This window comes from Heterodontus francisci, chromosome 23 (genome assembly GCF_036365525.1).
Source record: "Heterodontus francisci isolate sHetFra1 chromosome 23, sHetFra1.hap1, whole genome shotgun sequence".
Classification (NCBI taxonomy): Eukaryota; Metazoa; Chordata; class Chondrichthyes; order Heterodontiformes; family Heterodontidae; genus Heterodontus; species Heterodontus francisci.
Window position 1 is genome coordinate 82,972,180 of NC_090393.1, and position 14,721 is coordinate 82,986,900.

The window sequence follows — 14,721 nt, forward strand, 5'->3', positions numbered from 1 at the left end:
AGAGAGTGTCAGAGAGCAATAGAGAGTGTCTGAGAGTGTCAGAGAGTGATAGAGAGTGCTAGAGAGTGCTAGAGAGTGTCAGAGAGTGTCAGAGAGTGTCAGAGAGTGTCAGAGTGTCAGAGTGTGATAGTGAGTGTCAGAGAGTGTCAGAGAGTGTCAGAGAGTGATAGAAAGTGTCAGAGAGTGTCAGAGAGTGTCAGAGAGTGTCAGAGTGATAGTGAGTGTCAGAGAGTGTCAGAGAGAGTCAGAGAGTGATAGAGAGTGCTAGAGAGTGTCAGAGAGTGTCAGAGAGTGTCAGAGAGTGATAGAGAGTGATAGAGACTGTTAGAGAGTGATAGAGAGTTTCAGAGAGTTTCAGAGAGTGTCAGAGAGTGATAGAGAGTGTCAGCGAGTGATAGAGAGTGATAGAGAGTGTCTGAGAATGTCAGAGTGTGTCAGAGAGTGTCAGAGAGTGATAGAGAGTGTCAGAGAGCGATAGAGAGTGATAGAGAGTTTCAGAGAGTGTCAGAGAGTGTCAGAGAGTGTCAGAGAGTGATAGAGAGTGATAGTGAGTGATAGAGAGTTTCAGAGAGTGTCAGAGTGTTTCAGAGAGTGTCTGAGAGTGATAGAGAGTGACAGAGATTGTCAGAGTGTGTCAGAGATTGTCAGAGTGTGTCTGAGAGTGTCAGAGAGTGTCAGAGAGTGATAGAGAGTGTCAGAGAGTGTCAGAGAGTGTCAGAGAGTGTCAGATAGTGATAGTGAGTGTCTGAGAGTGATAGAGAGTGACAGAGATTGTCAGAGTGTGTCAGAGAGTGTCAGAGTGTGTCTGAGAGTGTCAGAGAGTGTCAGAGATTGATAGAGAGTGTCAGAGAGTTTCAGAGAGTGTCAGATAGTGATAGTGAGTGTCTGAGAGTGTCAGAGAGTGTCAGATAGTGTCTGAGAGTGTCAGAGAGTGCTAGAGAGTGTCAGAGAGTGTCAGAGAGTGTCAGAGAGTGATAGAGAGTGTCAGAGAGGGTCAGAGAGTGATAGTGAGTGTCAGAGAGTGTCAGAGAGTGTCAGAGAGTGATGGAGAGTGCTAGAGAGTGTCAGAGAGTGTCAGAGAGTGTCAGAGAGTGATAGTGAGTGTCTGAGAGTGATAGAGAGTGTAAGAGAGTGTCAGAGAGTGCTAGAGAGTGATAGAGAGTGCTAGAGAGTGTCAGAGAGTGTCAGAGTGTGTCAGAGAGTGTCAGAGAGTGATAGAGAGTGTCAGAGAGTGATAGAGAGTGATAGAGAGTTTCAGAGAGTGTCAGAGAGTGTCAGAGAGTGTCAGAGAGTGATAGAGAGTGATAGAGAGTGATAGAGAGTTTCAGAGAGTGTCAGAGAGTGATAGAGAGTGTCAGAGAGAGATAGAGAGTGATAGAGATGTTTCAGAGAGTGTCAGATAGTGTCAGAGAGTGTCAGAGAGTGATAGAGAGTGATAGAGAGTGATAGAGAGTTTCAGAGAGTGTAAGAGAGTTTCAGAGAGTGTCTGAGAGTGATAGAGAGTGACAGAGATTGTCAGAGTGTGTCAGAGTGTGTCAGAGTGTGTCTGAGAGTGTCAGAGAGTGTCAGAGAGTGTCAGAGAGTGAAAGAGAGTGTCAGAGATTGTCAGAGAGTGTCAGATAGTGATAGTGAGTGTCTGAGAGTGTCAGAGAGTGTCAGATAGTGTCTGAGAGTGTCAGAGAGTGCTAGAGAGTGTCAGAGAGTGTCAGAGAGTGTCAAAGAGTGTCAAAGAGTGATAGAGAGTGTCAGAGACGGTCAGAGAGTGATAGTGAGTGTCAGAGAGTGTCAGAGAGTGTCAGAGAGTGATGGAGAGTGATGGAGAGTGCTAGAGAGTGCTAGAGAGTGTCAGAGAGTGTCAGAGAGTGTCAGAGAGTGTCAGAGAGTGATAGTGAGTGTCTGAGAGTGATAGAGAGTGTAAGAGATTGTCAGAGAGTGCTAGAGAGTGATAGAGAGTGCTAGAGAGTGTCAGAGAGTGTCAGAGAGTGTCAGAGAGTGTCAGAGAGTGATAGAGAGTGCTAGAGAGTGTCAGAGAGTGTCAGAGAGTGATAGTGAGTGTCTGAGAGTGTCAGAGAGTGATAGAGAGTGTCAGAGAGTGTCAAAGAGTGTCAGAGAGTGATAGTGAGTGTCAGAGAGTGTCAGAGAGTGTCAGAGAGTGATAGAGAGTGTCAGAGAGTGTCAGAGAGTGTCAGAGAGTGTCAGAGAGTGATAGAGAGTGTCAGAGAGTGTCAGAGAGTGTCAGAGAGTGATAGAGAGTGTCAGAGAGTGTCAGAGAGTGTCAGAGAGTGTCAGAGAGTGATAGTGAGTGTCAGAGAGTGTCAGAGAGTGTCAGAGAGTGATAGAAAGTGATAGTGAGTGTCAGAGAGTGATAGTGAGTGTCAGAGAGTGTCAGAGAGTGTCAGAGAGTGATAGAGAGTGTCAGAGAGTGTCAGAGAGTGTCAGAGAGTGTCAGAGAGTGATAGAGAGTGTCAGAGAGTGTCAGAGAGTGTCAGAGAGTGATAGAGAGTGTCAGAGAGTGTCAGAGATTGTCAGAGAGTGATAGAGAGTGTCAGAGAGTGTCAGAGAGTGTCAGAGAGTGTCAGAGAGTGTCAGAGAGTGATAGTGAGTGTCAGAGAGTGTCAGAGAGTGTCAGAGAGTGATTGAAAGTGATAGTGAGTGTCAGAGAGTGATAGTGAGTGTCAGAGAGTGTCAGAGAGTGTCAGAGAGTGATAGAGAGTGTCAGAGAGTGTCAGAGAGTGTCAGAGAGTGATAGTGAGTGTCAGAGAGTGATAGTGAGTGTCAGAGAGTGATAGTGAGTGTCAGAGAGTGTCAGAGAGTGTCAGAGAGTGTCAGAGAGTGATAGAGAGTGTCAGAGAGTGTCAGAGAGTGATAGTGAGTGTCTGAGAGTGTCAGAGAGTGATAGAGAGTGTCAGAGAGTGTCAGAGAGTGTCAGAGAGTGATAGTGAGTGTCAGAGAGTGTCAGAGAGTGTCAGAGAGTGATAGAGAGTGTCAGAGAGTGTCAGAGAGTGTCAGAGAGTGTCAGAGAGTGATAGAGAGTGTCAGAGAGTGTCAGAGAGTGTCAGAGAGTGATAGAGAGTGTCAGAGAGTGTCAGAGAGTGTCAGAGAGTGATAGTGAGTGTCAGAGAGTGTCAGAGAGTGTCAGAGAGTGATAGAAAGTGATAGTGAGTGTCAGAGAGTGATAGTGAGTGTCAGAGAGTGTCAAAGAGTGTCAGAGAGTGATAGAGAGTGTCAGAGAGTGTCAGAGAGTGTCAGAGAGTGATAGTGAGTGTCAGAGAGTGATAGTGAGTGTCAGAGAGTGATAGTGAGTGTCAGAGAGTGTCAGAGAGTGTCAGAGAGTGATAGAGAGTGTCAGAGAGTGTCAGAGAGTGATAGTGAGTGTCAGAGAGTGTCAGAGAGTGATAGTGAGTGTCAGAGAGTGTCAGAGAGTGATAGAGAGTGATAGTGAGTGTCAGAGAGTGTCAGAGAGTGTCAGAGAGTGATAGAGAGTGTCAGAGAGTGTCTGAGAGTGTCAGAGAGTGATAGTGAGTGTCAGAGAGTAATAGTGAGTGTCAGAGAGTGATAGTGAGTGTCAGAGAGTGTCAGAGAGTGATAGAGAGTGTCAGAGAGTGTCAGAGAGTGTCAGAGAGTGATAGTGAGTGTCAGAGAGTGTCAGAGAGTGTCAGAGAGTGATAGAGAGTGATAGTGAGTGTCTGAGAGTGTCAGAGAGTGTCAGAGAGTGATAGAGAGTGATAGACAGTGATAGAGAGTGTCAGAGAGTGTCAGAGAGTGATAGAGAGTTTCAGAGAGTGTCAGAGAGTGTCAGAGAGTGATAGAGAGTGATAGAGAGTGTCAGAGAGTGTCAGAGAGTGTCAGAGAGTGTCAGAGTGTGTCTGAGAGTGTCAGAGAGTGTCAGAGAGTGTCAGAGAGTGTCAGAGAGTGATAGAGAGTGATAGAGAGTGTCAGAGAGTGTCAGAGAGTGTCAGAGAGTGTCAGAGAGTGATAGAGAGTTTCAGAGAGTGTCAGAGAGTGTCTGAGAGTGTCAGAGAGTGTCAGAGAATGATGGAGAGTGATAGAGAGTGTCAGAGAGTGATATAGAGTGTCAGAGAGTGTCAGAGAGTGATAGAGAGTGTCAGAGAGTGTCAGAGAGTGATAGTGAGTGTCAGAGAGTGATAGTGAGTGTCAGAGAGTGTCAGAGAGTGTCTGAGAGTGTCAGAGAGTGTCAGAGAGTGATAGAGAGTGTCAGAGATAGTAAGAGAGTGTCAGAGAGTGATAGAGAGTGATAGAGAGTTTCAGAGAGTGTCAGAGAGTGTCTGAGAGTGTCAGAGAGTGATAGAGAGTGATAGAGAGTGTCAGAGAGTGTCAGAGAGTGTCAGAGATTTTCAGAGAGTGATAGTGAGTGTCTGAGAGTGTCAGAGAGTTATAGAGAGTGTCAGAGAGTGTCTGAGAGTGTCAGAGAGTGATAGAGAGTGATAGAGAGTGATAGAGAGTGTCAGAGATTGTCAGAGAGAGTCAGAGAGTGTCAGAGAGTGTCAGAGAGTGATAGAGAGTGATAGAGAGTGTCAGAGAGTGTCAGAGAGTGTCAGAGAGTGATAGAGAGTGCTAGAGTGTTTCAGAGAGTGTCAGAGAGTGTCAGAGAGTGTCAGAGAGTGATAGAGAGTGTCAGAGAGTGTCAGAGAGTGTCTGAGAGTGTATGAGAGTGTCAGAGAGTGCTGGAGAGTCCTAGAGAGTGTCAGAGAGTGTCAGAGAGTGTCAGAGAGTGATAGAGAGTGATAGAGAGTGTCAGAGAGTGTCAGAGAGTGTCTGAGAGTGTCAAAGAGTGATAGAGAGTGCGAGAGAGTGTCAGAGAGTGTCAGAGAGTGATAGAGAGTGTCAGAGAGTGTCAGAGAGGGTCAGAGAGTGATAGTGAGTTTCAGAGAGTGTCAGAGAGTGATAGAAAGTGCTGGAGAGTGCTAGAGAGTGTCAGAGAGTGTCAGAGAGTGTCAGAGAGTGTCACAGAGTGTCAGAGAGTGATAGTGAGTGTCTGAGAGTGATAGAGAGTGTCAGAGAGTGATAGAGAGTGATAGAGAGTTTCAGAGAGTGTCAGAGAGTGTCTGAGAGTGTCAGAGAGTGATAGAGAGTGCTAGAGAGTGTCAGAGAGTGTCAGAGTGTGTCAGAGAGTGTCAGAGAGTGATAGTGAGTGTCAGAGAGTGCTAGAGAGTGCTAGAGAGTGTCAGAGAGTGTCAGAGAGTGTCAGAGAGTGATAGTGAGTGTCAGAGAGTGTCAGAGAGTGATAGAGAGTGCTAGAGAGTGCTAGAGAGTGTCAGAGAGTGTCAGAGAGTGTCAGAGAGTGATAGTGAGTGTCAGAGAGTGTCAGAGAGTGTCAGAGAGTGATAGATAGTGTCAGAGAGTGTCAGAGAGTTTCAGAGAGTGATAGTGAGTGTCAGAGAGTGTCAGAGAGAGTCAGAGAGTGATAGAGAGTGCTAGAGAGTGTCAGAGAGTGATAGAGAGTGATAGAGAGTTTCAGAGAGTGATAGAGAGTTTCAGAGAGTTTCAGAGAGTGTCAGAGAGTGATAGAGAGTGTCAGAGAGTGATAGAGAGTGATAGAGAGTGTCAGAGAGTGTCAGAGAGTGTCAGAGAGTGATAGTGAGTGTCTGAGAATGTCAGAGTGTGTCAGAGAGTGTCAGAGAGTGATAGAGAGTGATAGAGAGTTTCAGAGAGTGTCAGAGAGTGTCAGAGAGTGTCAGAGAGTGATAGAGAGTGATAGAGAGTGATAGAGAGTTTCAGAGAGTGTCAGAGAGTGATAGAGAGTGTCAGAGAGCGATAGAGAGTGATAAAGAGTTTCAGAGAATGTCAGAGAGTGTCAGAGAGTGTCAGAGAGTGATAGAGAGTGATAGAGAGTGATAGAGAGTTTCAGAGAGTGTCAGAGAGTGTCAGAGAGTGTCTGAGAGTGTCAGAGAGTGTCAGAGAGTGATAGAGAGTGTCAGAGAGTGTCAGAGAGTGTCAGATAGTGATAGTGAGTGTCTGAGAGTGTCAGAGAGTGATAGAGAGTGTCAGAGAGTGTCAGAGAGTGCTAGAGAGTGTCAGAGAGTGTCAGATAGTGATAGTGAGTGTCTGAGAGTGTCAGAGAGTGTCAGATAGTGATAGTGAGTGTCTGAGAGTGTCAGAGAGTGTCAGAGAGTTTCAGAGAGTGATAGAGAGTGATAGAGTGTTTCAGAGAGTGTCAGAGAGTGTCAGAGAGTGTCTGAGAGTTTCAGAGAGTGATAGAGAGTGATCGAGAGTGTCAGAGAGTGTCAGAGAGTGATAGAGAGTGATAGAGAGTGTCAGAGAGTGTCAGAGAGTGTCAGAGAGTGATAGTGAGTGTCTGAGAACGTCAGAGTGTGTCAGAGAGTGTCAGAGAGTGATAGAGAGTGATAGAGAGTTTCAGAGAGTGTCAGAGAGTGTCAGAGAGTGTCAGAGAGTGATAGAGAGTGATAGAGAGTGATAGAGAGTTTCAGAGAGTGTCAGAGAGTGATAGAGAGTGTCAGAGAGCGATAGAGAGTGATAAAGAGTTTCAGAGAATGTCAGAGAGTGTCAGAGAGTGTCAGAGAGTGATAGAGAGTGATAGAGAGTGATAGAGAGTTTCAGAGAGTGTCAGAGAGTGTCAGAGAGTGTCTGAGAGTGATAGAGAGTGACAGAGATTGTCAGAGTGTGTCAGAGAGTGTCAGAGTGTGTCTGAGAGTGTCAGAGAGTGTCAGAGAGTGTCAGAGAGTGATAGAGAGTGTCAGAGAGTGTCAGAGAGTGTCAGATAGTGATAGTGAGTGTCTGAGAGTGTCAGAGAGTGATAGAGAGTGTCAGAGAGTGTCAGAGAGTGCTAGAGAGTGTCAGAGAGTGTCAGATAGGGATAGTGAGTGTCTGAGAGTGTCAGAGAGTGTCAGATAGTGATAGTGAGTGTCTGAGAGTGTCAGAGAGTGTCAGAGAGTGTCAGAGAGTGATAGAGAGTGATAGAGTGTTTCAGAGAGTGTCAGAGAGTGTCTGAGAGTTTCAGAGAGTGATAGAGAGTGATCGAGAGTGTCAGAGAGTGTCAGAGAGTGATAGAGAGTGTCTGAGAGTGTCAGAGAGTGATAGAGAGTGAAAGAGAGTGTCAGAGAGTGTCAGAGAGTGTCAGAGAGTGTCAGAGCGTGCCAGAGAGTGTCAGAGAGTGATAGAGAGTGTCAGAGAGTGTCAGAGAGTGATAGTGAGTGTCAGAGAGTGATGGAGAGTGTCAGAGAGTGATAGAGAGTGTCAGAGAGTGATAGAGAGTGTCAGAGAGTGTCAGAGAGTGATAAAGAGTGATAGAGAGTGTCAGAGAGTGTCAGAGATTTTCAGAGAGTGATAGTGAGTGTCTGAGAGTGTCAGAGAGTGATAGAGAGTTTCAGAGAGTTTCAGAGAGTGTCAGAGAGTGTCTGAGAGTGTCAGAGAGTGATAGAGAGTGATAGAGAGTGTCAGAGATTGCCAGAGAGTGTCAGAGAGTGTCAGAGAGTGTCAGAGAATGATAGAGAGTGATAGAGAGTGTCAGAGAGTGTCAGAGAGTGTCAGAGAGTGATAGAGAGTGTCTGAGAGTGTCAGAGAGTGTCAGAGAGTGATAGAGAGTGATAGAGAGTGATAGAAAGTGTCAGAGAGTGTCTGAGAGTTTCAGAGAGTGATAGAGAGTGATCGAGAGTGTCAGAGAGTGATAGAGAGTGATAGAGAGTGTCAGAGAGTGTCAGAGATTTTCAGAGAGTGATAGTGAGTGTCTGAGAGTGTCAGAGAGTGATAGAGAGTTTCAGAGAGTGTCAGAGAGTGTCTGAGAGTGTCAGAGAGTGATAGAGAGTGATAGAGAGTGATAGAGAGTGTCAGAGATTGTCAGAGAGAGTCAGAGAGTGTCAGAGAGTGTCAGAGAGTGATAGAGAGTGATAGAGAGTGTCAGAGAGTGTCAGAGAGTGTCAGAGACTGATAGAGAGTGATAGCGTGTTTCAGAGAGTGTCAGAGAGTGTCAGAGAGTGTCTGAGAGTTTCAGAGAGTTTCAGAGAGTGTCAGAGAGTCTCAGAGACTTTCTGAGAGTGTCAGAGAGTGCCAGAGAGTTTTCTGAGAGTTACTGAGTGTGTCGGAGAGTGTCAGGGAGTGTCAGAGTGTGTCACAGAGTGTCAGAGAGTTTCAGAGATATTCAGAGATTTTCAGAGAGTGTCACAGAGTTTGAGAGAATGTCAGGGAGCTTCAGAGAGTTTCAGAGATATTCACAGTGTGTCAGAGAATGTCAGAGAGTTTCAGAGACTGTCAGAGGGCTCTGAGATTTTCTGAGTGTGTCAGAGAGTGTCAGAGATTTTCAGAGAATGTCACAGAGTGTCTGTGAGTGTCAGAGAGTTTCAGCGAGTGTCAGAGAGTGTCAGAGAGTTTCTGAGAGTTTCTCAGTTTGTCGGAGAGTGTCGTAGAGTGTCAGAGAGTTTCGGAGAGTGTCACAGAGTGTCAGAGAGTGTCAGAGCGTTTCAGAGATTTTCTGAGAGTTTCTGAGAGTGTCAGAGAGTGTCAAAGATTGTCAGAGAGTGTCAGAGAGATTCAGAGTGTTTCAGAGAGTGCCAGAGAGCTTCAGAGAGTTTCAGAGAGTGTCAGAGCGTGTCAGAGTGTTTCAGAGAGCGTCAGAGAGTGTCAGCGAGTGTCTGAGAGATTCAGAGAGAGTCAGAGAGTGTCAGAGAGTTTCAGAGAGTGTCGGGGAGTGTCTGAGTGTTTCAGAGAGCTTCAGAGAGTGTCAGGGAGTGTCAGAGAGTGTCAGAGAGTTTCGGAGAGTTTCAGAGAGAGTCAGAGAGTGTCTGAGAGTTTCAGAGAGTGTCAAAGAGTTTCAGAGAGTGTCAGAGAGTGTCAGAAAGGTTCAGATAGTGTCAGAGAGTTTCAGAGACTTTCTGAGAGTGTCGGAGAGTGCCTGAGAGTTTCTGACAGTTTCTGAGTGTGTCGGAGAGTTTCAGAGAATGTCAGAGTGTTTCAGAGAGTGTCACAGAGCTTCAGCGAGTGTCAGAGATTTTCAGAGAGTTTCAGAGATCTTCAGAGAGTGTCAGAGAGTGCCGGAAAGTTTCAGAGAGTGTCACAGAGTGTCAGAGAGCTTCAGAGAGTTTCAGAGAGTGTCAGGGAGTGTCAGAGTGTGTCAGAGAATTTCAGAGAGTGTCAGAGAGTTTCAGAGAGTGTCAGACAGTATCTGAGAGTGTCAGAGAGTGCCGAAGAGTTTCAGAGAGTGTCAGAGAGTGTCAGAGAGTTTCAGAGAGTGTCAGAGAGTGTCAGAGAGTGTCAGAGAATGTCAGAGAGTTTCAGAGAGTGTCACAGAGTGTCAGTGAGTGTCAGAGAGTATCAGAGAGTATCAGCGAGAATCAGAGAGTGTCAGCGAGTGTCAGAGAGTGTCAGAGAGTTTCGGAGAGTGCCAGAAAGTTTCAGAGAGTGTCACAGAGTGTCAGAGAGCTTCAGAGAGATTCAGAGAGTGTCAGGGAGTGTCAAAGAGTGTCAGAGAATTTCAGATAGTGTCAGAGAGTTTCAGAGAGTGTCAGACAGTATCTGAGAGTGTCAGAGAGTGCCGAAGAGTTACAGCGAGTGTCAGAGAGTGTCAGAGAGTTTCAGAGAGTGTCACAGAGCGTCAGTGAGAGTCAAAGAGTTTCAGAGAGTGTCAGAGAGTTTCAGACAGTGTCACAGAGTGTCAGTGAGTGTCAGAGAGTGTCAGAGAGTGTCAGCGAGTGTCAGAGAGTGTCCGAGAGTTTCAGAGAGTGTCGGAGAGTGTCAGAGAGTGTCAGAGAGTTTCAGAGAGTGTCAGATAGTGTCAGTGAGTGTTGGAGAGTATCAGAGACTTTCAGTGAGAGTCAGAGAGTGTCAGCTAGTGTCAGAGAGTTTCTGAGAGTTTCTGAGTTTGTCGGAGAGTGTCAGAGAATGTCAGAGACTTTCAGAGAGTGTCACAGCGTGTCAGTGAGTGTCAGAGAGTATCAGAGAGTGTCAGCGAGAATCAGAGAGTGTCAGAGAGTGTCAGAGAGTTTCAGAGACTTTCTGAGAGTGTCAGAGAGTGCCTGACAGTTTCTGACAGTTTCTGAGTGTGTCGGAGATTGTCAGAGAGTGCCAGAGTGTTTCCGAGAGTGTCACAGAGTTTCAGTGAGTGTCAGAGATTTTCAGAGAGTTTCAGAGATCTTCAGAGAGTGTCAGAGAGTGCCAGAATGTTTCAGAGAGTGTCACAGACTGTCAGAGAGTGTCAGAGAGTGTCAGAGACTGTCAGAGAGTTTCATAGAGTTTCAGAGAGTTTCAGAGAGCTTCAGAGAGTTTCAGAGAGTGTCAGAGCCTGTCAGAGAGTTTCAGAGAGTGTCACAGGGTGTCAGAGAGTTTCAGAGAGCTTCAGAGAGTGTCAGAGAGTGTCAGATAGTTTCGGACAGTTTCAGAGAGTGTCAGAGAGTTTCAGAGAGTTTCAGACATTGTCTGAGAGTGTCAAAGAGTGTCAAAGTGTTTCAGAGAGTGTCAGAGAGTGTCAGAGAGTTTCAGAGAGTTTCAGAGAGTGTCAGAGAGTCTCAGAGACTTTCAGAGAGTGTCAGAGAGTGCCAGAGAGTTTTCTGAGAGTTACTGAGTGTGTCGGAGAGTGTCAGGGAGTGTCAGAGTGTGTCACAGAGTGTCACAGAGTGTCACAGAGTGTCAGAGAGTTTCAGAGACATTCAGAGATTTTCAGAGAGTGTCAGAGAATGTCAGAGAGTTTCAGAGACTGTCAGAGGGCTCTGAGATTTTCTGAGTGTGTCAGAGAGTGTCAGAGAGTGTCAGAGAGTGTTAGAGAGTTTCAGAGAGTGTCACAGAGTGTCAGTGAGTGTCAGAGAGTTTTAGAGAGTGTCAGAGAGTGTCAGTGAGTGTCAGAGAGTGTGAGAGAGTTTCTTAAAGTCTCAGAGAGTGTCAAAGAGTTTCAGAGAGTGTCAGAGAGCTTCAGAGAGTGTGGCAGATTGTCAGAGAGTGTCAGAATGTGTCAGAGAGTTTCAGAGAGTTCCTGAGATTGTCAGAGAGTTTCAGAGAGTTTCAGAGAGCTTCAGTGTGTTTCAGAGAGTGTCAGAAAGTTTCAGAGAGTGCCAGAGAGTTTCTGAGAGTCTGTGAGTTTGTCAGAGAGTGTCAGAGATTGTCCGAGAGTGTCAGAGAGTATCAGAGACTGTCAGAGAGTGTCAGAGATTGTCAGAGAGTGTCAGGAAGTTTCAGAAAGTTTCAGATAGTGTCAAAGAGTTTCAGAAAGTGTCAGAGAGTGTCAGAGAGTGTCAGAAAGTTTCAGAGCGTGTCAGAGATTGTCAGAGAGTTTCAGAGAGTGTCAGAGAGTTTCTGACAGTTTCTGAGTTTGTCAGAGAGTGTCAGAGAGTGTCAGAGATTTTCAGAGAGTGTCACAGAGTGTCAGAGAGTGTCAGAGACTTCCATTAGAGTTTCTGAGAGTTTCAGAGAGTTTCAGAATGTTTCAGAGAGTGTCAGAGCCTGTCAGTGAGTTTCAGAGAGTGTCACAGGGTGTCAGACTGTTTGAGAGAGCTTCAGAGAGTGTCAGAGAGTGTCAGAAAGTGTCAGAGTGTGTCAGAGAGTGTCTGAGATTGTCAGAGAGTGTCAGAGAGTTTCAGAAAGTGTCAGAGAGTGTCAGAGAGTTTCAGAGAGCTTCCGAGGGAGCCGGAGAGTTTCAGAGAATTTCAGACAGTGTCGGAGAGTGTCAGAGATTTTCAGAGAGTGTCAGAGAGTTTCAGAGAGTTTCAGAGAGTTTCAGAGAGTGTCTGAGAGAGTCAGAGAGAGTCAGAGAGTTTCTGAGAGTTTGTGAGTTTGTCAGAGAGTGTCAGAGATTGTCCGAGAGTGTCAGAGAGTATCAGAGAGTGTCAGAGAGTGTCAGAGAGTGTCAGAAAGTTTCAGAAAGTATCAGACAGTGTCAGAGTGATTCAGAAATTGTCAGAGAGTTTCCGAGAGTGTCTGAGAGTTTCAGAGAGTGTCAGAGAGTTTCTGAGAGTTTCTGAGTTTGTCAGAGTGTCAGAGAGTGTCAGAGATTTTCAGAGAGTGTCACAGAGTGTCAGAGAGTGTCAGAGACTTTCAGTGAGTTTCTGAGTGTTTCTGAGAGTTTCAGAGAGTTTCAGAGAACTTCAGAGAGTTTCAGAGAGTGTCAGAGCCTGTCAGAGAGTTTCAGAGAATGTCACGGGGTGTCAGAGAGTTTCAGAGAGCTTCAGAGAGTGTCAGAGAGTGTTAGAGAGTTTCAGTCAGTTTCAGAGAGTGTCAGAGAGTTTCAGAGACAGCCAGACACTGTCTGAGATTGTCAAAGAGTGTCAAAGTGTTTCAGAGAGTGTCAGAAAGAGTCAGAGAGTTTCTGAGAGTTTGTGAGTTTGTCAGAGTGTGTCAGAGATAGTCCGAGAGTGTCCGAGAGTGTCAGAGAGTGTCAGAAAGTTTCAGAAAGTGTCAGATAGTGTCAGAGAGATTCAGAACGTGAAAGAGAGTGTCAGAGAGTGGCTGAGAGTGTCAGAGAGTTTTAGAGAGTGTCAGATAGTGTCAGTGAGTGTCAGAGAGTGTCAGAGAGTTTGATAGAATGTCAGGGAGTTTCATAGTGTTTCAGAGAGTTTCAGAGAGTTTCAGAGAGCTTCAGAGAGTTTCAGAGAGTGTCAGAGCCTGTCAGAGAGTTTCAGAGAGTGTCACAAGGTGTCAGAGAGTTTCAGAGAGCTTCAGAGAGTGTCAGAGAGTGTCAGATAGTTTCAGACAGTTTCAGAGAGTGTCAGAGAGTTTCAGAGATTTTCAGACATTGTCTGAGAGTGTCAAAGACTGTCAAAGTGTTTCAGAGAGTGTCAGAGAGTGTCAGAGAGTTTCAGAGAGTTTCAGAGAGTGTCAGAGAGTCTCAGAGACTTTCTGAGAGTGTCAGAGAGTGCCAGAGAGTTTTCTGAGAGTTACTGAGTGTGTCGGAGAGTGTCAGGGAGTGTCAGAGTGTGTCACAGAGTGTCACAGAGTGTCACAGAGTGTCAGAGAGTTTCAGAGACATTCAGAGATTTTCAGAGAGTGTCAGTGAATGTCAGAGAGTTTCAGAGACTGTCAGAGGGCTCTGAGATTTTCTGAGTGTGTCAGAGAGTGTCAGAGAGTGTCAGAGAGTGTTAGAGAGTTTCAGAGAGTGTCACAGAGTGTCAGTGAGTGTCAGAGAGTTTTAGAGAGTGTCAGAGAGTGTCAGTGAGTGTCAGTGAGTGTCAGAGAGTGTGAGAGAGTTTCTTAAAGTCTCAGAGAGTGTCAAAGAGTTTCAGAGAGTGTCAGAGAGCTTCAGAGAGTGTGGCAGAGTGTCAGAGAGTGTCAGAATGTGTCAGAGAGTTTCAGAGAGTTCCTGAGATTGTCAGAGAGTTTCAGAGAGTTTCAGAGAGCTTCAGTGTGTTTCAGAGATTGTCAGAAAGTTTCAGAGAGTGCCAGAGAGTGTCTGAGAGAGTCTGAGAGAGTCATAGAGTTTCTGAGAGTTTGTGAGTTTGTCAGAGAGTGTCAGAGATTGTCCGAGAATGTCAGAGAGGATCAGAGAGTGTCAGAGAGTGTCAGAGATTGTCAGAGTGTCAGGAAGTTTCAGAGCGTGTCAGAGAGTTTCAGAGAGTGTCAGAGAGTGTCAGAGAGTGTCTGAGAGTGTCAGTGAGTGTCAGAAAGTTTCAGAGCGTGTCAGAGATTGTCAGAGAGTTTCAGAGAGTGTCAGAGAGTTTCTGACAGTTTCTGAGTTTGTCAGAGAGTGTCAGAGAGTGTCAGAGACTTGCATTAGAGTTTCGGAGAGTTTCTGAGAGTTTCAGAGAGTTTCAGAATGTTTCAGACAGTGTCAGAGCCTGTCAGAGAGTTTCAGAGAGTGTCACAGGGTGTCAGACAGTTTGAGAGAGCTTCAGAGAGTGTCAGAGAGTGTCAGAAAGTGTCAGAGTGTGTCAGAGAGTGTCTGAGATTGTCAGAGAGTGTCAGAGAGTTTCAGAAAGTGTCAGAGAGTGTCAGAGAGTTTCAGAGAGCTTCCGAGGGAGCCGGAGATTTTCAGAGAGTGTCAGACAGTGTCGGAGAGTGTCAGAGATTTTCAGAGAGTGTCAGAGAGTGTCAGAGAGTGTCTGAGAGATTCAGAGAGTGTCAGGGAGTTTCAGAGAGTTTCAGAGAGTTTCAGAGAGTGTCTGAGAGAGTCAGAGAGAGTCAGAGAGTTTCTGAGAGTTTGTGAGTTTGTCAGAGAGTGTCAGAGATTGTCCGAGAGTGTCAGAGAGTATCAGAGAGTGTCAGAGAGTGTCAGAGAGTGTCAGAAAGTTTCAGAAAGTATCAGACAGTGTCAGAGTGATTCAGAAAGTGTCAGAGAGTTTCCGAGAGTGTCTGAGTGTTTCAGAGAGTGTCAGAGAGTTTCAGAGCGTGACAGAAGTTGTCAGAGAGTGTCTGAGAGTTTCAGAGAGTGTCAGAGTGTTTCAGAGAGTGTCAGAGAGTTTCTGAGAGTTTCTGAGTTTGTCAGAGTGTCAGAGAGTGTCAGAGATTTTCAGAGAGTGTCACAGAGTGTCAGAGAGTGTCAGAGACTTTCAGAGAGTTTCTGAGTGTTTCTGAGAGTTTCAGAGAGTTTCAGAGAACTTCAGAGAGTTTCAGAGAGTGTCAGAGCCTGTCAGAGAGTTTCAGAGAATGTCACGGGGTGTCAGAGAGTTTCAGAGAGCTTCAGAGAGTGTCAGAGAGTGTTAGAGAGTTTTAGTCAGTTTCAGAGAGTGTCAGAGAGTTTCAGAGACAGTCAGACACTGTCTGAGATTGTCAAAGAGTGTCAAAGTGTTTCAGAGAGTGTCAGAAAGAGTCAGAGAGTTTCTGAGAGTT